This window comes from Pseudorasbora parva, chromosome 25, assembly GCF_024679245.1.
Source record: "Pseudorasbora parva isolate DD20220531a chromosome 25, ASM2467924v1, whole genome shotgun sequence".
NCBI lineage: Eukaryota > Metazoa > Chordata > Actinopteri > Cypriniformes > Gobionidae > Pseudorasbora > Pseudorasbora parva.
Window position 1 is genome coordinate 308,869 of NC_090196.1, and position 21,202 is coordinate 330,070.

The 21,202-nt window shown below is 39.4% G+C and overlaps 1 long non-coding RNA gene across 1 annotated transcript; it reads left to right on the forward strand.

Moving 5' to 3' along the window:
• Nucleotides 1-6,783: 6,783 nt before the first annotated feature.
• LOC137064748 (uncharacterized) lies at nucleotides 6,784-11,588 on the forward strand. Its single transcript, XR_010901572.1, has 3 exons — nucleotides 6,784-7,255; nucleotides 10,602-10,697; nucleotides 11,001-11,588. It is a non-coding gene; the product is annotated as an uncharacterized lncRNA (long non-coding RNA).
• The last annotated feature ends 9,614 nt before the right edge of the window (nucleotides 11,589-21,202 follow it).

The following is a 21,202-nucleotide window of genomic DNA, read 5'->3' on the forward strand; positions in this document are numbered from 1 at the left end:
AAAGTTCCGCTGAGACGACACGAGGCTCTGGAAGGTCCGCTGAGACGACACCAGGCTCTGGAAGGTCCGCTGAGACGACACGAGGCTCTGGAAGGTCCGCTGAGACGACACGAGGCTCTGGAAGGTCTGCTGAGAAGACACGATGCTCTGGAAGGTCCGCTGAGACGACACCAGGCTCTGGAAGGTCCGCTGAGACGACACCAGGCTCTGAAAGTTCCGCTGAGACGACACCAGGCTCTGGAAGGTCCGCTGAGATGACACCAGGCTCTGGAAGGTCCGCTGAGACGACACGAGGCTCTGGAAGGTCCGCTGAGACGACACGAGGCTCTGGAAGGTCTGCTGAGAAGACACGATGCTCTGGAAGGTCTGGGAGCACAGAGGCCTGTGGGTTGGATGGCGCTGATCTAGGGATGCCACTTTCATTCACTGACATCAGCGGTGAGTCCTCCAGGCTGGATGCCAGTCTCACTTGCACTAAGACCACCTTACTGGTTTCATGTGTGCCGTTTATGACAACCCGGAATTCTGCATTGATGTCCATGATGGCTGAAGGTTCTGGAGTGGTGTCCATCTTGTCCAAAGACACAGCATCGGCTGCCATTTTGTCAGAGGACACTGGCTCGGCGGCCATCTTGTCAGAGGACACAGGCTCAGCAGCCATCTTGTCCAAAGACACAGGTTCGGTGGCCATTTTGTCAGAGGACACTGGCTCGGTGGCCATCTTGCCCGAGGACACAGGCACGGCAGGTGCAGTGGAAATGTCACAATCCTCCTCCATGACACCCACTGTGAAAGCAGAGCCGCTGACCTGAAGGGCATAATCAAGGAACTCACTCAGGGACCCTCGAGGACCATCACGGACGAGTTTGCTTTGTAACTGCTTGTTGAGTCCATGGCAAAAAAAGTCAATCAACAATGTCCGGGAGGTTGGTGAGGTTTGCAATGTTCAGAAAGTCTATGATGTGGTCCTCGAGTGAGTGAGTTCCCTGGCATAGACGGATGAGACATACTGCTGGATCCATGTGGGCGAAGTCTTCTGTAACGAACTGCTGTGAGACAGAAGGTTGGTTGAAGATTAGGGATGGCTGACGCGAACCTGACGTTTCGACGCTGTGTCGAGATCCCGAAGCGCAGATGTGTCGAAACACTGCTCTGAGCTGTGTTTCGACACACCCATGTCACGTGACTGCCGCTAAACGAAGCGCCGAAGTGTTTCATCAGGTGCCGAAACTGCTTTGATTAAAAGGGGCGGGAACAAACCACACAGTCACACATCTGAATGAACCTCATTCCCTACAGTTTGAAAGTGAAGATAATCCATCGTCACCTCGTGTTTTTTTGTGAGAGGAGAGAGATTTTGTGATATAAGTGAGATTTATTGTGCGCTATGGTTAGTTATATTTAGGCTAGATCTAAATGAGATAGGCTATATTGACTGATCAGTGACAGATAGGATAGATATTCATATAGTAACACATTCATATAGGCTACATTCGAATTATAGATATAGAATATATAGAATTATATGGATATATAGAAGATATTCATAGGTGATATATATTTTATTTTATTCATTTATTTAATAGGGACCAAGCATATTTGTAATGAAGGGTCAACAGGGAGTGGATCCATTTGCAGTATTATTGGAGACAAAAGAATGACAGACAGGGATAAAGCAATATCGTAAACAGGGACAGGCAATGGTCGAGGCAGGCAGCAAGGATCAGAGGTGGGTCACAGGCGAGGATCAAGACAGGCGGCAAACAATCACAGTCCAGGGTACAGGCAAGGTTCAGGGCAGGCAGCAAAGGATCACAAATAACAAACAGTCCAGGTAATAACAAAGAATCAGTCCACAGGAAAACGCTCAGAAATGACAACCGTAGCAAATCAAGACTTCGCAATTGTGTGATGCACATGTGTGTCTTAAATACGGTGTGTAATGCAGTGCAGGTGTGAGTGTAATCAGTCCTAGGAATGAGGGCCCATGGGAGTTGGAGTCCGAATGATCGTGCCTCAGTATTCCGGTGATGGCTCCCTCCGGCGGTCCGGAGGATGAGCCGGGGAAGCGCTATTCATGACAATATTCATGAACATTGTTGTATAAAAATACACCATGTAAATATGACAGAATTGGTAAAAATAACTACTTTTCGTCTGCAGTCCCTATAGGCAGATAACAAAAATAACAAAGACAGCCAACAATCATACAACATTATTCATATTCACCCCCCCCCCAAAAAAAAAAAAAAAAACTAAACAAAAAATTACACAAATGGCAAGACATTATTGTTCATTCACCTCTATACTACATTCAGATTTACAGTGCAAGTGTACATGTACTAGGCCAATTGATAAATCATAAATGTATGACAGTTAAATACGAGTACACCTCTGGTTTTCAAGAAGCCTCTGTTTTAAGTGAGTTTTAAAGGTGTTGAGTGTAGGACATTCTCTTATTGAAAGGGGCAAGCTATTCCAGAGTTTACCACCTATTACTGACAAAACATTTTGCCCAAAAGTGGTGAGCCTAAAGTATCACGCAGTCTCCTTTGATATAGGCCCGTGTATAACCTCCACTGTCAAGTCTTTGAAAAAAGCCATGCAGTGGAGTGGGAGCAAGATTGTCACATTTTGTATACTAAACAAGTGTACTTAAAATGCCTAAAATTATCAAAGCTTAAAAATGTATGCCTCTCTAAAATATCGCAATGATGATGCTTTTTTTAATCAAAAACGAAATCTCGTACTACATCTGGTGTAGGAGCATTTCAATTTGGAAACACCACATAAAGTGAGATGTGTGTATTGTATTGACCCAGAATGCAGGATCCATTAACTTAATTTTCAGTAATTTTCATTCATTTGTATGTACTTGCTAAAAATTATTTGTTTTTTTTATAATTTTTTCAAAGACAGGAGAAATACTATGTAGGCCTAAAAGAAAAAAAAGTCCACTAAGTCCTTCAACAGCAGAGCAATTCATTTTTTTTTAATAAAAATGTTATGGAACAAATGACACATTGTGGCTTTATTTATTTTAATAATCTTAATTTTTCATGACAAAAAACAAAACTAAAGTTATTTACAATGAGGAGGCTACAGGTTACAAAACCAAGTAGTTGTCAGACAGATGTTAAAAACGTTTTTGTTTTTTTACATAGTAGATCACAGTAAAGGTTATTTCAGATCAATACACACTGGTCTCCACTAGATGGCGTCATGGAGACAGGTGCTGTTTCAAAGCTTCGGCACATTTGCTTCAACTGTTTCAGTGCTTCACAAAGCCTCGGTCTGCCCATCACTATTGAAGATCCAAACGCAGTATTTATTGAAGGGTAATCCAAAGTCGTAGTCAATAGAACAGGCAAAAGGTCATAACAGGAAATCAGTCCGAAAAGGCAAACAAAACAGAAGGAACAGGCAAAAGGGTAATCCACGGAGAAGGCAAGACATCAAAGCCCAAGATACATGAAACCAGAGAAACGCTCAGAAATGCAGTTGTGACACTAAACAAGCTTTCGCAATGAATGACAGAGATAACCAGGCTTATATAGGCAGAGGTAATGAGGTGATGAGACACAGGTGTGAACATTGAGTGCTAATGAGTCAGAGGAAAGGATTATGGGTAATGTAGTTTGTGATGGAGTGACAGTCCAGGGTGGAGTGCCCTCTGGTGGTGATCACGGGCACTCACACTGGTGAATTGTGACACCAACTCTCTAAACTTTGAATTCATTTCTGAAAAGGTTGACAAAGAAGGCAAGTTTAAAATTATAAAAGGGCGAATTGATAGTGTTGTGGTTACTTTTGTTAACCTTTTTGTCCCTCCGGAAAGCAACAGGAAATTTTTAAAATTTATTTTTGATACAATAATCTCAGTAAGTGAGGGGATTCTATTTTGTGCGGGTGATTGGAATACAATCCTAAATTATATCATGGATACAACCAGCTCCAAAAAACAAAAAAACTGGCAGATCAAAAGATCTTAATATTTTAATTAGAGAGACAGGTACACTCTAAAAAATAATTCAGTGGCTTAGTTAATATCACAGTAATAATTAACTTTATTAACTTAATAAAATCTCTCAATATCATTTACTTGATGGTTTTAGTTAAACATACCAAAATAATTGACTAAAAATCCAACAGTTAATTTTGTCTAAAATGTATAGTTATATTTAAGTTTTTTTCACTAAAATAATTTAGTATTCAAATAACCAATTCTTTATTTTAAATATACTTAATACATTTGTGAAATTTATTTCAAAATATTTGAGAATGGAGAATTAAACCGATCTGTTTCAAGAACCACAAATATTACTTAATTAAAATCAAGATTATTAATATTTAACACACACTGAAGAAAATGAGTAAGTTTACTCGATTAAAACAATGCGCCCCTCCCCCACCCTCTGACGCGACGACAGCTCGACGGTTGAGTGAGGGCGGATATTTGAATTCTCCTCAGTCACCAGAGCAGTTTCTTCTTCTCAGCGTCGCAGAATTGGGGCATTTCCTCTGTGAAATTCAGGTTTGTATGGTTTTTTTTTTAAATCTATATAATCATTACTGTGCTAAAAGGCATTTTATTTAATTCAAAACAACATACAGGGACACTGTGTGTCACCTTAAGTTAACGTGTGGCGTTGGTCTTTGAAACGCCTGCTGTGTTGCTCAAAACACACAACTTTATTCGTAAAGATAATGAATATAATGAATTTGGACGATAAAATCTTATTAAAACTGGGCACTTTTTGTTTATTGTCAGGTTATGGAGTCTGGCGCCTCGCAGCATCTTTCAGCTACGAATGAAACGCAGGACAGCGGTCTCGAGTTCAAAGTCCACCCGCAGACCGCTAGCGTTAGTCCATCTCAGGCTCGAGAAACAGCGCTGATACGGTGGAAATGGGATAACAGACCGGTTGATTACACTTGAATTACTTTTAAATGTTTAATTTTTACTTCTAAAATGTTTGTTACATGAGTTTAAATGTTGTAAAATAACTGTTATTCTTTACATGTCAAAACAGTAGCCTAATAACTGTTATATGCTGTAACGTTATTGCTGTAAGTTACTCGTCGACAATAAAGGCCATGTCATGTATAAGTATGCTTGTGTGGACTGTGGAGTATTTTACAAAGGTTTAGAGGAAATTAAAGTTATACTATACAAGTTAGTAATACTCATAAATAAAAACAGTTCATATTAGTCATATTGTTTTTTAAAATGCTTTTTACCCAATTTTTTCAACTCAATTGAATTTGTTAATGTAACAAATGCAGTTACTCAGATCTACTTAATTTTTTTACTTACATTTACTCAGTTCATATAGTGTCTATAATTGATTCCACTGCTTTAAAATTTACTCATTTTTTTTAGTGTAAAAATGTTTCACCAAAAAAATTGAGTAAATCATAGTATTAGTTTTTAGAGTGTATGTTCGATGTCTGGAGGGATTTCCATATTAAAGAGAGAGATTTTACCCATTATTCTCTCACACATAAAGTCCACTCCAGGATCGACTTCTTTTTGATGAACACCACTGACAGGTTTAGGGTGAAGGAATGCAAAATTGGAACATCTGATATATCTGACCACAATATTGTCTATTTGACTATTCACTTATCTAATCAACCAAAAACAACACTATGGTGCTTAAATATAAGCATTCTCAACAAGGAAACCACAATTAATGATATTAAGAAGGAAATAGCAGAATGTGTAGAGGATAATAACAATGGTCAGGTAAATCCTGCTCTGCTTTGGGATACAGTTAAAACAGTAATGAGAGCCAGACTCATTTTAAGAACTGCCTATCTAAAGAAGATAAAACGATTAAAATATGATGAGTTGGAAAAGACACTTAGGAGCTAAAACAACAAGAAAGTAATAATGATCAAGAATTGACTGAACAAATTACAGTTACCAAAAATAATATTAATGATATGATACACGAGGAGCTAGAGAAAAATCTACGATTTTCAAAACAGACTTTTTATGAATCTGGTTCAAAAGCCACAATTGAAGCAATTGAAGCACTCGATTACCAAAATCAGAGACCCTTTAACTGATAGTTTGACTTATGATACTAATCAAATTCATAAAATCTTTGAAAACTATTATCAAACACTATACACACCCTCAAAACCAGTGCATGAAAGTGTTATTACACAGTATTTGGCAGGATTAGACCTGCCTTCCCTAGGATCAAATCAAAATGACGTTTTACTGCCCCTATCACTCGAAAAGAAGTGGACACTATTGGAAATCTGAAAACTAACAAATGCCCAGGTAGCGATGGGTTTTTTAATGAGTGGTAAAAGATTTTCAAGGAGGAGCTTGCTCCCATTCTGCTGGAGTCCCAATTCCCATTCTGCTGAATAGAGCAGAGATACCGCCATCATGGAGAGAGGCCGTAATATCTGTCCTCCCTAAGGAAGGAAAAAATATAGAACAATGTGAGTCATATCGCCCGATCTCAATACTGAATGTTGATTACAAACTCTATAATCTCTAAGAGAATGGAGCAGTATCTTATAGACTTGATTCATGAGGCTCAAACAGGATTCATTAAAGGCCGTCAAACTCACGAAAGTATAAGACGAACATTGCATGTCATAGACCAAGCCAAGAAACAACAACTGAGTTTGGCTTTAGTCAGCCTCGATGCGGAGAAAGCCTTTGATCGGGTCAGCTGGCCCTTTTTATACAAGGTGCTTGAGTGTCTTGGCTTTAATGATACATTTATTAGGTGTATTCAGTCACTGTACACTGTATTCCCCAACAGTGTTCTAAACTCAATAAAATTGCAGAGTTGTACTCAAAGCTGCAATATTGTTCAGGCACCACAAAAGTTTTAAGTTCACTTAAGTAGTTTCCAGTTATTGATTATTTAGACAAGATTAGCTCTTAGTTTATGAGTAGAACTGACCCCCTAACTCATTTCGTTCAAGAGTGGATTGAAATTACGTCTGACGTAATAATGACGTGCAACTTCATTGGAGGTTCATATCAACATGGCAAATTCAAATAACCTAATAACCTATACAAACCAACATAAACAAATAAAAAAAATCGGACATTCCAATGAATGGTGAATGACCTAGTCTATGATCGATTGTGGCGGATGTAAATAAACTTTGACATTGTTTGCAAGGACTGCTGCGCGCACCCGGATGTAGGCAGCAACATCAAGAGATCCATCATCAACAACATCAGTCTGCATGCTAACCGTAACGCCTGTACACAAAGGTAAGGACACGCCTTAATGTACTTTGTTTATTTATTTGTTTGCCATCTTCCAGGCAGACCTCAGCTAAAGCGTAGGCTTGTGAGAGAGACCTTTTGCAGCTACCTGCATGTTTTAGCGAATTAACTAAAGTTAATTGTCTCAGCTGTCAGCCAGCCAGCCTTGTTGCACTACTTTAGTGGGATAACTGGACAGACAAACCGTATGGTTTTAGCACTACCAAAGATCCTTTATCCGTTACTGGTGATATCATATATAGGCTTTGGCCGCGCAGGTTAGTTTATAGACGGACACTGAAGGTATAGGATGAGTTTAGACTCAAAATGATTAATAAATGCACACAATTGTCCATGAACTTGATAAATGTTGCAGACGTATTTCACTATCCACAAACAAATGCCTTATAACTTGTGTGTGCAAAATACAATTTGTACAAATAGACACATAATTGTGAATACAAAACTTCGATTTTATATTAAGAAGTCAGAATTTGTGCATGCAGTGTGATTTGCATTTGTGGATCCGTTGACGGATAGGCTAGGCAAGATTAAATCAGGTTATGAACACTACATTCATCACAACAGTTTTCTCCCATAGAAAACCATTATAAAATGCGTGTTATGCAATAGCACGTTCAATAAAGTGTACGCCTACTTTTAATGTCACCGTTTTACTGCAGGAATAAACGTTTTTATGGGAGAAAACGCTTATGTTCATAACTTGATTTAATCTTGCCTATACAAAGTATGCGTTATTATAATACTTTTATTAATACCTTTTTAATGTTAGCCTACTTTTAAGCGTTTTCCTCGTCTTTATAACGAGTACACATAAAGCGTCTTATAGGCAGAATAACGTTCACAGTGCCGTTGTCTGTTTCGGCAGAATACTGTCATCTAGAGGCAGCAGGTGGGTGTGTGTGTGTGGATCGTGCAAGGCCAAACCGGCGAAATGAAAGTCTCAAAATCCAAATGAATCAAATAGGATCGACTCACAAACGAGTCAATGAATGCACGCGCGTCACCGGATCCGCGAATGCACACACACCGCTAGCGTAACTACACTGTCACTGCAGCTGCAGACGCCCGAAGCCTTTGTGCAGCGGCTCCCACAATGCTAGCCTAGAGCCTAAGCCTATACTATACCTCTGAGTACTAAATACTAAACTAAAGAAAGTTTATTATATTTTCTGGCTAGTTTACTTTATACTTTCTATAATCATAACCATACTTTCACCGAAACGGATTAATTAAAACAAGTTTAAATGGGTACATCTTCTAAAGATGTTTTTCATTCTTCGTTTTCTCTTTAATGACATACTCCAGTTTACTTTATTTTTTATAATCATAACCATTATTGTTTCACCCAAACTGAATAATTGAAACAAGTTTAAATGGGTAAATCTTCTACAGATATTTTTTATTCTTTGTTTTCTTTTTTGACACACTCGTTATTGTTAAAGTACACTACACGTGCTTCTGTGTGCATTTTAAGCACTTTTTGTGTGAAATCATATTTATTTTGTCCATTAAAAGTGTTATTTCACTTTAATTGAGCGTCAGCAGCGCAGCAAAATAGGCTCGCCGCCGAAACCCCCGCTTCACTGCTGCTCACGCGACGCTTGCGGTGTGAAACGGCCGTTCATTGCACGCACAAATTCTGACTTGCATTAATACAAAATCGAAGTTTTGTATTCACAATGGCCCTCATTTATCAATCTTGCGTAGAAACTGGTGTATATGTTGGCGTAAGATTATTCTTACACTCCTCTCACCGCCTGATTTATGAAACTGTGCGCACCTCTGCAATCCAGGTGTACGCAATACTTGGCCTTGATAAATGCGGCGGCTGAAAACGATCGTCATTAGAATAACACGCCCCTATATATTCAAGTCTCCGCCTCTCCCACGCCCTCATTTTACGCCATGGACACACAGAAGACGGCAAAGAAGCGAAACTTCTCCGACGTGGAGATCGGGCGCGCTCAATCATCTCACTAGTCCACTAGTCAGGGCACTGACTAGAACATAAGTCAATGGGCTGACTCCCTGATCAGTGCTCTGACTGAACTAGAGAGATGATTGAGACGCGCCCATCGAGACCATCACCAGGGAAGTGAAAAAAAACAAAAACGAAATTGTTTTATTTGAGAGTTTAAAGAGTGGGAATAAAGGCACAGACAAAAACAAAATATGGATCTAAAAAAACGAGTACTCTTAATAATGTGGAGGTTGAGAAGCACACTCCAGCAGTTTAAAGCTGTTTGGATGATAAATTACAATGCATTATTTTACAGCACGTTTTGAAAAAATTAGCAATTTCGTATCACGGCATGTATTGGGGTGTACAATAGTGATGATGATGTGATGTGGAGTACTACCATTCATTCACAATAATTTACATGACAATTTGTAAGATTATTATTATTATTATTATGATTATTATTCTTAATGACGCTTGTTATTCAGAAGAAGAATGTCGTTTTTATTGATTTTATTATTATTTAAAAGAAGAAGGTCATTTTTATTATTTTGTCAGTCTGAATTATTTTAGTCCCAGTCCGTGCGCAGCTGCCGGGCCAGGCGGGCCTGAAACGTCAGATAAAGCGCACAGGCTCGCGACTGGAGGAATACATATGCCTACAAATCAAACGCTTTGGTAAAGTCACACAAATTAAACATTGACGTTCATGTTACACAAAAATAAACACTGAATGTTGTTGTTGTGGTTTTTAACAGTGGGTCATATAGCATATCTTGTCAGTGCGTTTTGTGGTGTTATGACTTGTTAAAGTTAAAAGGCATTTGTTTGTGGATAGTAAAATAGTAATTTTTTTACGGATAGTAAAAGCTCTTCAACATTTATCAAGTTCATGAGTTATTGTGTGAGTGTAAAATCATCCCATACAAAGCAATGTTTCATAACTTACACGACTTTTGTCAAACACATGACATGCCAGGCACACAGGCAGCACGCTTTTAAACATTTTATTAGTAGACTACCTAGCTAGTTGCCATAGGCTACATGGTTCGCATTAGCTGCTAGATGTAATGAAAAGTAACACTGCAGTGATTGCATCTGTCTTATATTAACGTCCATTACTAGTGTCACAATGTAGCCAATGTGTAGCCTATATTATTATAAGTGTTTTGTATGCATTTATTTCCCAATGAAAATAGCCTAGCCTAATCTTATCCCTTTGTATCTCTCCACAGGGATACACAAAGTCTAGGGTTGAGTGAATATTTTACTGAAAAGAAATTACATAGTGCACCTTTAATATATGCATAGGATTAATATTCTACTGATTTGTCTTCCTATTACCCCACAATCCCTCTGTCTTTCTAGGAAGACGTCGATATCAACAGCAGACGGACAGTTACTCTGCGGGCCCTTCCCATCTTCCTGCGGGAAGATGCTGCTGGATTTTTTAAGACCTGGAATGTAAGTTTTTGATTCAACTGTGTGTCCTCTTTCACTCTCTTTTTTTTTCTTACTTTGTCTTCTCTGTATATCTCTTTCTATTTAACCCTCTCTGACCTTGCAACCAAAAGACAACAACCCCAACCATCTTCCTAGCCACCAGAATAGCAATTTAATCATACCACAGTAATTCACCAAGAATGTCATATTTGGAAATTTCACCTGAACTTTTCATTCACTGGTATTTCATATTATATTAAATACACATGTAGTGTTTTTCATTGACTACTCTACTCATTAACTAATTACTGTCATGTTCTTCAGGCAGATGAAATTGACCTGCCAGACATCTCGGATGCAGCTCTTGCTTATTCTCACTGTCTCAAGTGATACGGACTCCCTTGTGAAGTTTGGTCCTGCTATCAATTCTATAGTTCTTGAGGGAGATTTTGTTGTGCGTGATATAGCGGAGTTGACCGAGGCGTTCATTTTGCTGTTCGGCTTAATTTATGCACTTCACCTTGATTATCCAAAACAATTGTCATACACATTCAATTTCATTCTGAAAATTATAATGGGTTTGGATGACCTGAAGCGGTTACCTCCAAGACTGCTTAGCCTTAAAAATGAGTTGATGATGGATGAGTACTAAGTCTGTTTTCCAAATGTCATTGTTTGGACTGCCAGCATGTTTATAATCAAGCAAGAAATGGAATACCATTTCCCCCCGCTTTTTATTAATGTGTGTGTGCCTATTATTGTCGACCTATTATTTTTGGATTGGCCTATTATGTTGGCCTATTAATTTTGTTTTGTGAGTATTATTACCTTTGTTGTTATTTCTTTGATTTTCTGTATGAACCCCATTGCTAGGGAGGTTTTTCTGTTAAATAAAAAGAAAAGGAATCTGCAGTGAAATTGTCTTTTGAATAGTTTTTTATTTGAATTATACAACTTAAATATATTTGATTTTGAGGAAATTAATAAACATAAACAGTCAATAAAATGTGTTTTTAATAGACTTAAATTAACTTAAAAATATAAGAGGCTGAATTGACAATGTTTAGGTGTGAGGAACTGAATGAGTCATAACATAACCTCAATATATTATTAGGAGTGATAACTTTAAAAAAACAACTCTGTTTCCAGTGTCAATTTTGTTAGTTTTAACAATGGTTTCAAATTCATCAGGTTCATTGAACTTATCCAAACTTAAAGTACTGATTACTTAAATTTTTAGTTTGTCAAATTATTATGTTTCAGTTCATCAGCTTCCTCAAAAAAATGAGTGTGAATAATGTTTCTAGTTTAGAGTAGTAATTACTTAAAATATTTGTTTGTAGAAATTATTTGTTTTAATGTTGTTCATTTTCTCAAAGATTTGGAGTCTAAAGAGCTTGTCTGACTAATGTAGTAATTACTTAAAACATATATTTCTCACATTATTCTTTTTAATTTTATCCTTGTCCTTAAAGATTTTGAGCATTAAAAAAGTATAATTTTAAGTAGAAGTTGCTTAAAATATTCTTTAACATAGATAAATATTTTGAGGTAATCAGTTTCATCAAATATTTTGAGTTCATTTAACCTGTTGAGGAATACAGTGTATGACAGTCCGAGGGCCAGGGTAAAAATTAATGGCCACCTAACTGATAGCTTTCAACTGTTTAGAGGTACTCGACAAGGCTGTTGCCTCAGTCCAACGCTCTTCGCATTATACATAGAGCCCTTGACACAAGCTATTAGGCAAACTGAAGAGCTTAGAGGCATTACTATTGCAAATACTGAACATATAATTGGACTTTTTGTGGACGATATTATCACCTACCTCCAAAATCCAGATGTAAACCTACCTAAACTCATGAGAACTTTGACAGAGTTTGGTCAGCTGTCAGGTTATCACCTCAACATTACCAAAACACAAGTCCTGACCATTAACTACTCCCCCAGTAAATCCATACGACACAATTATAAACTTAAATAGGACGCTAAAAAGTTAAAGTACTTAGGTGTGTTTATCTCCCAAAACCTAGATGATTTGTTCAGTTTGAATTTTGAGAAAGTTACTGACTCAATACAAAAAGACATGAAGCGCTGGTCAATGCTGATACTAGACTTCAATGCTAGATTGGAAATAGTGAAAATGAACCTGCTTCCAAGATTTTTGTATCTTTTCATGTCATTGCCTATCAGGATTGCTGGCTCAAACTTTAATGCTTGGGACCGGCTAATATTGCGATTTATTTGGTCAGGGGCTAGACCAAGAATAAAATTTAAGACACTTCAGATTGATAAAGATCATGGGGGCTTAGCCCTTCCAAATCTGAAAGAATATTATTACGCATCTCAAATTAGTTAAATGGTTTACTGGTGTTCCCCAGAAATCGAGGCTTGATGGAGACTGATTGAACTAACCCAGGGACAGAGTCAACCTCAAACCCGTCTAGGAGGTAAAGTTATCACAAACAAAGATGGGAACCGTATAGTTGAAGATACGCTATTAATTAAGATTGACCCACCTCAGACTGAACAATGGAAAGAAATAGTGGAGGAGATAAACTCAATGGAGAAGATGACATACTCTCTACATATCAAAAGACACGTAAATAATAAGTGCTGGACAAAATGGTTTGCATATAAAGAAGCAGAAAAATTGTAATACCTTATTTTGTTATTATACAATATATAGTGTCCCTTGTTCTTTGTGTGTTGTGTTGTAAATAAGAAAAATGCTAAATAAAGAGTTAAAACATTTTTTTTAAATATTATCTGACTTTGAGAAGTTAAATATGTTTATTCAGTCTATCATTCAGACCATGTTCATTGATGGGTGATTATGGTGGCATTTAATTCTGAAGGATTAAATGGGATTTATCTGACTTTGTGAAGTAGATATTTTATGCCTATCATCCAAATTGTGTTCACTTATCTATATATTAATCTAAAAGAAAATCTTCCAGAGAGCGTTCGAGGTCGCTTCCTCCGTGGAGTTTTTTGGAAGTCGATGCTGCGATCCGCCGTCTACGACACTCGGACCACATTGATTTCCAGTGAATGCATGCTGCTCCAGCCGCCTCTAAAAGACTTGCAGCTGGGCAGCAAACACGTTTGTACACCGAAAATCCTCTCCGACTAAGCTCTGCCGGGTGGCTGCTTCAGGGGGTCAGGCAGGAGGCTCAGTTGGTATCGGAGGCCAGCATCAAGAGACTGGGTTCCCTAGTAGAGTATCTCGGGGCATGGTTATGCCTCCCGAATATATATTTACTTTGGCTCTGCGTACCATAGGCAAAAGGGTGCAGACTGCAGTTTAGTGTTCCACCACTGAAGTTCATCGGTGTGGTTTGGACTGTGGTGTGCCCGCTTCTGGGGAGCGATCGAGGTCGCCTCCTCCGAGGAGTCTTATGGAAGTCGTTGCTGCGATCCGCCGTCAACGACGTTCGGGTCATATTGATTTGCAGCGAACGCATGCTGCTCCAGCCGCCTATAGTAAGACCTGCAGCTTGGCAGCGAATGTGTTCACACACGGAATATCCTCCCCAACTAAGCTCTATCCGGGTGGCCGCTTCAGGGATTCAGGCAGGAGGATCGGTGCATACCAGAGACCAGCCTCTAGGCTGGTTCCTCTAGCAGAATATTTTGGTGCATGGTTATACCTCCCGAATATATCTGCTGGGGCCCTGTGTACCATGGGCAAAGGTTACAGACTCCAGTTCAGTGTTCCACCACCGAGGTCATCAGTGTGGTTTGAACGGTGATGTGCCTAGCCCAGTGGCAGTTAATGGAACAGGAAGTGTGCTCCCTGTTGGTAAAGAAGGCCATAAAGTGTCCCTCCACCAGACAGGGAGTCCAGAGACATAAAAGTTATGGCCGCAACTTTTTGAAAAAAACAAAGGGGGGGGGGTGCATGGTTGCGTCCCATAATAGATCTGAGGTACTTGAACCGTTCTCTGAGGAGATTCAGGTTCAAGACATGCACTGTCCAATCGTGAGCAGATTCGGTTCGAGGACTGGTTCGTCATGATAGATCTAAGGACGCATATTCCGCATGTCCATCCCTCCTGCCCACAGGAAGTTCCTGAGGTTCGCTTTCGGGGTGAAGCGTACCAGTATTGGGTTATTCCGGTCGGCCTAGCTCTTTCCTCTCGCACCTTTACCAGCTGTATGGATGCAGCACTGGCTCCTCTCAGACTCCAGGGCATCCGTATACTGAATTTTATTGACGACCGGCTCACAATGGTCCAGTCGTGAGAAATGGCAGTTTGGCATCGAGATGTCGTTCTGGCCCATATTCGGTGTTTGGGGTTGAGACTGCAAGAATATGCAAGAAGACTGTTGTTGCCATCCCAGAGAAACATGTTCCTGGGAGGTGTATGGAGCTTGAGTACACTGTGGGCACAATGGTCTCCTGCACATATCGAGTCCATACAGGCGATGGTCTCCAGAGAAAAACTAGGCAGCAGCCTCATTGTGAAGCAGTTTCAGAGACTGCTGGGGCTCATGGCAGCAGCATCCAACGTAAAACCTTTTGGTCTGTTGCACACAAGACCCCTACAGCGGTGGCTGTAGACCAGGGGGTTTTCCCCGAGGGGAAATCCATTCCGTATGATCAGGGTAACGCGCAGATGCCTTCGTTCCCTAGTTATTCAGAAGAAATCCTGGTTTCTGTCCCAAGGTTCAGTGCTGGGAGCATCATGTTGCCAGAAATCCGTTTCAACAGACGCCTCCCTCACTGGTAGGGGCGCGATCATGGACGGCCACTTTAAGGGAAGTCTGTGGGAAGCCTGGCATTTTTCCTGGCACATCAACTCCCTCGAAATGCTGGCAGTCTACAAAGCTCTGAGGAGCTTTTTCCTGGACCTCCACGGCCACCATGTCCCAATATGATCCGACAACAAGGCCATAGTATCATATCTGAATTATCAGGGGGGGCCTGAAGTCACGCCCTCTATGCAGACTGGCGCACCAGGCTCTCCTATCGTCCCAGGTGGTAACTGTCATCCCTCAGGGTGATGGACATCCCCGGGGACCGAAACCAGAGAGCAGACATCCTGTCGAGGCAGGGGCTGAAGCCCGGGGAGTGGTGGCTCCAGCCAGAGGGGGTGGAGGCCATGTGCGAGAGGTTCAGCCCAGTGGAAATGGATGTTTGCATCTTGAGAGACGTCCCACTGCCCACTGTGGTTTTTCTCTCGCGCATCCAGCCCCGCTTGGGTTGGATGCCATGGCACACACATGGCCAAAGCTGCGTATGTGCACTTTCCCCCGATCACTTTGCTCCCGGGAGTCCTCTGCATGGCAGTTCCCTCTGAGGAGGGATCTCCAATCTCAGGCTGGGGGCACAATATTTACCCCCGGCTGGGAATTTGGAGCCTTGCGTCTGGCCCCTGAGGTATCTAGAGGCCGGCCTGCCGGCAGATGTGATTGAGAGGGCTCCCTCTTCAAGGAGACTGTACAGCCTTAAGTGGAATGTGTTTTCTACTTGGCATAAAAAGCATGAGGTGGACCCAGTGAATTGCCCAGTGGCTTCAGTGCTGGAGTTCCTCCAAGAGTGTTTCTCTGCGGATCTTACCCCGTCCACACTCAAGGTGTAGGTGGCTGCCATTGAGGCTTTCCACGCTCCTGTGATAGGCCTTTAGGTAGGCACCATCTGGTTGTACGGTTCCTCCGTGGGGCCCGGAAGATGAGGCCTGCGGCTCGGCCAGAGTTCCAACCAGGGATCTGGCAGTGGTAATTGAAGGATTGGCTGAGGCCCCCTTTGAGCCGCTGGAGTCGGCTGAGGCTAAGAACCTGACCCTTGAGGTGGCCTTTCTCCTTTCTATCACTTCTCTGAGGAGAGTGGGGTACCTCTAGACCTTGGCGGTGACACCAACTTGCCTGGAGTTTGCGGCTGGCGGAGTTAAGGCCATTTTACATCCTAAACTAGGTGCCTAAGGTGCCATCTAGTGTGGCCAGATCATTGGTTCTTCAGGTTTTTCATCCTCCGCCCCATGTGATGGCAGAAGAAGGGAGGCTTTTCCTTTTATGCCCTGTCAGGGCATCAAGGTCAGCAACACCTCCATGCGACGCCTGGTGCTAGGGTGCTCCAGTCATAATTGTGCCTGGTCTCCAGCTTCACAATAGGGCAGGCGTATCCTTGGTGTGGCCTAGTGGGTACTCGTTCCCCAAATTCGTCGTTCCGACACAGTGCAAAGTTCCCTCGATATAAGGAACATCTCGGGTTATGTACAGTCTTGTTCAAAATAATAGCAGTACAATGTGACTAACCAGAATAATCAAGGTTTTTCGTATATTTTTTTATTGCTACGTGGCAAACAAGTTACCAGTAGGTTCAGTAGATTCTCAGAAAACAAATGAGACCCAGCATTCATGATATGCACGCTCTTAAGGCTGTGCAATTGGGCAATTAGTTGAATTAGTTGAAAGGGGTGTGTTCAAAAAAATAGCAGTGTGGCATTCAATCACTGAGGTCATCAATTTTGTGAAGAAACAGGTGTGAATCAGGTGGCCCCTATTTAAGGATGAAGCCAACACTTGTTGAACATGCATTTGAAAGCTGAGGAAAATGGGTCGTTCAAGACATTGTTCAGAAGAACAGCGTACTTTGACTAAAAAGTTGATTAGAGAGAGGAAAACCTATAAAGAGGTGCAAAAAATGATAGGCTGTTCAGCTAAAATGATCTCCAATGCCTTAAAATGGAGAGCAAAACCAGAGAGACGTGGAAGAAAACGGAAGACAACCATCAAAATGGATAGAAGAATAACCAGAATGGCAAAGGCTCAGCCAATGATCACCTCCAGGATGATCAAAGACAGTCTGGAGTTACCTGTAAGTACTGCACTGATAAAAACAACTTGTAAGATTTACTTGATAAAATCTTTGTAACAATTTGCACTCAGTTTTTCTAAGTAAAATTTACTGCTGCGATATCAAGTACAACTTACTTGCCAATATCAAGTAAAATGTACTTAACTATAAATGTAACATTTGCAAAGACATTAAGTAAATGTTACTTAATTATATTTAACTTAGCATGTTGTATTTATTAAAAGCAATCAAGTAAATTTAATTTTAAAAGGAGCATAACTATTGTGAAAATTTTATAAATCTGTATTATTTACTCTTATGAAGTAATTAAGTAGATTTTATAATGTTTGTCCATTTGACATTTTGAATTACTTAGTTGAATTAATTTATATTACTCACTATTATTATGTAAATGTTGCTATTTTAAACCAAATAAATGTAATAATGTTCTCTGCATCAAATACATTTATCACAAATCACACATAAATACAATAAAGTTGAACAGTTTATTATGTCAAAATTTAACCATTAAATCAGTAATGTTCACATCAACTGATTAAGTAGTTAAGGTACATTCATTATAATTTACAATAACTGTAGAATTAACCATGTATGGTTCAACTAAACATCAGCAGCCAACAGTGGCATAACTAACATCAAAGGGTTAGTTCAGCCAAATATGAAATGTATCACATTTGAGTCCAAAAATAGCAAAAATTACGACTTTATTCAGCATTGTCTTCTCTTCCGTGTTTGTGTTCAATCCTCAAATAAAGATTCAAACGGTGAAGAGAAGCCAACGCTGAATAAAGTCGTAGTTTTTGTTATTTTTGGACCCAAATGTATTTTGGATGCTTCAAGAGACTCTAATTAACCCACTGATGTCTCATATGGACTACTGTGATGATGTTTTTATTCCCTTTCTGGACATGGACAGTATAGTGTGCATACACTTGCATACGCTCTCGGACTAAATATAAAATATCTTAAACTGTGTGTGAAGATGAACGGAGGTCTTACGGGTGTGGAACGACATTAGGGGGAGGAGTTAATGACAGACATTTCATTTTTGACTGAACTGAACTAACTTAACCCTTTAATGACGAGCACATGCATAGTCCAGCTGAAACAGAATGGTCACTTTTCCTTAATGCTCATTCATCGACTGGATCCTCTCGATCAGCTCCATGGACGACCATCTTAAGGATATGTTCAGCGGCAACACTTCGACTGTCCTCCTGCATACAGTTTGTAAGAAGAAAGAACACAATTCCATTTAAAGAAATAGAATTACATTTATAACATTACATTTTATTTTCATTAAAAAGGTGACCGGACCTTCATGTCGTTAGCTCACTAAAATAGAATTGCTGACATTCATGCACTTGTTGCTAACGTTATACATCAATGCTTATTTGGTATCAGAGTTCACCTGCCATCCAAACTTTCCTTCTTTAGAGCAGAGTGCAGACTAACTTATGCTTTGATATAATAATTGCTGTGAAATTTTCAGTGGATATAAAAACAACTAACTTAGACACTTTTAAAAAATTCTAACATTAGCTAGAGGACACACACACAGGCAGCCAGCACTTAATCACGGCCAGCTAACATTAAATTATTTTGAAGTTAACCAGACAGGGTGACTTTTTCGACAAGAACGTGGCTAACTACATTTAATCCCCTCTATCTTTGACTAAACACCAGTCTCAACTTTATAGAAGTGGATAATGCTTTAGCTTTAGCTACCGTTATTGTGATTAAAACTCACTTTTAGTCAATTTTAAACCGTAACGTCTATGCAATAATCAAACCATCAAAACGAAGTACACCGTTATCACAAATCTAAAATAGAAAAGTCAGAACTTAGTGCCACAAGTTGGTTGACTCCATGCCACACAGATGTCAAGCAGTTTTAAAAAACTGTGGTCATACAACTAAATATTAGTTTAGTGATTCACAGGATTGCTAAATCCCAGAAAAAAAAATGTTTGTACAAAATAGTTTTGAGTTTGTACAGTCAAAGGTAGACACTGCTATTTTTTTGAACACACCCCTTTCAACTAATAGCCCAATTGCACAGCCTTAAGAGCGTGCATATCATGAATGCTGGGTCTTGTTTGTTTTCTGACAATCTACTGAACCTACTGGTAACTTGTTTGCCACGTAGCAATAAAAAATATACTAAAAACCTTGATTATTCTGGTTAGTCACATTGTACTGCTATTATTTTGAACAAGACTGTATATAAGAGCACTGCATCTCGTCGCCGGGTATGCCGTCACATCTACGTCATGACGCAACACCAATAAAGATTGGAATAGTTTCATTCAGACTTTAGATGCGCTGTTGCTAAGGGAGTATCCCCCAAATTTTCCGACGCAGTGCTCATTCCCTCTCAGGGAACAAGGGTTATATACATAACCCGAGACATTTTCTTAAAATATAAATGAGTATGAACAAGTATGTGATTTTTCCTCTTAAAGCTGTTTTTACTGCATAGGTGAAAGTTTAACCGAGTGAATGCAGTGTTGCATTGTACTGTATGTTAGTGTGAAAGTTGGCCTGTGAAGCGTGTCAGATATATTTTCTGTTTGAAAGTTTGATAGGAAAAGGCTGATTACCTTTGCACAACACTGAATGCAACAAATGATTACAGTATATTTCAACTCATGCACATAAAACAACCTCTGAACCAACAATTTGACTAGTCTTTTTTCACCACACAAAACAACGCAGAGGGGTAGACAAGTCATAGTGATAAAAGAGACGCGAGCCCAAACCGGCTACATCATCAATTCTTGGGTCCGAGGCTGAAACACTGAACCAGTTGAAGCAAATGGGACATATTGTGTTAAAGCCTCAAATTTCCTTTTAACTAAACTAATGTACAATTAAAACATCTTCAAGTGTATACAACTGATCAGGGATCCGGTAAACCCCACAGAAAGTTCAGTGGTTGTCAGTGACTGCTCATGATTCATGGGTTCACAGAGATCAGCACCCCTAGTGGTGAACCTTGTTTGCTGAAATCACGTGACTTTGGCAGTTTGATACACGCTCCAAACCAATTGCTCGGAAACAGAAGATGTGTAAAGCTTCATGAAGCAGTGTTTGGAAATTGCCATCACTACTCATTACATATACACAGTGTTGGGGAGTAACTAGTTATATGTAACGGTGTTATGTAATTTAATCACAAAATAAAAGTAACTGTAATCCATTACAGTTACTGAGAAAAAAAAGTGTAATTAAATTTCAGTTATGAAAATTATAACGTGTTATGATGTATATTTCTGTAAATTTATGTTTTTACTGCATGAGTAAATATATGTTCAATATATTTTGCAGTTCCATATTTTATCACATGTACGTCTATATTTTATGAAGTGTATTACTGAATATAAAATTACATACATTATGATATATCAGTAAATATACTGTCATGTTTTTCAATGTATGAAAAGCTTAAATTCCTCATGCATCATTAAATATATATTGTAATATATTTATTCTGTATATTTTCAATATACTGTCAAATCATTTCATATATTGATCATTCATATACACATAAGGAAATATATTTTCTTTGCATAAGTGTGTACCAATGTTATAGATTTTACTTGCTAACTAATACAATCCATTACATTTGATTTACAGTGTAAGACATATGGTTAAAAATACACATTATGCTTTTTGTATGTGTTTTTTGCTGAATATATGA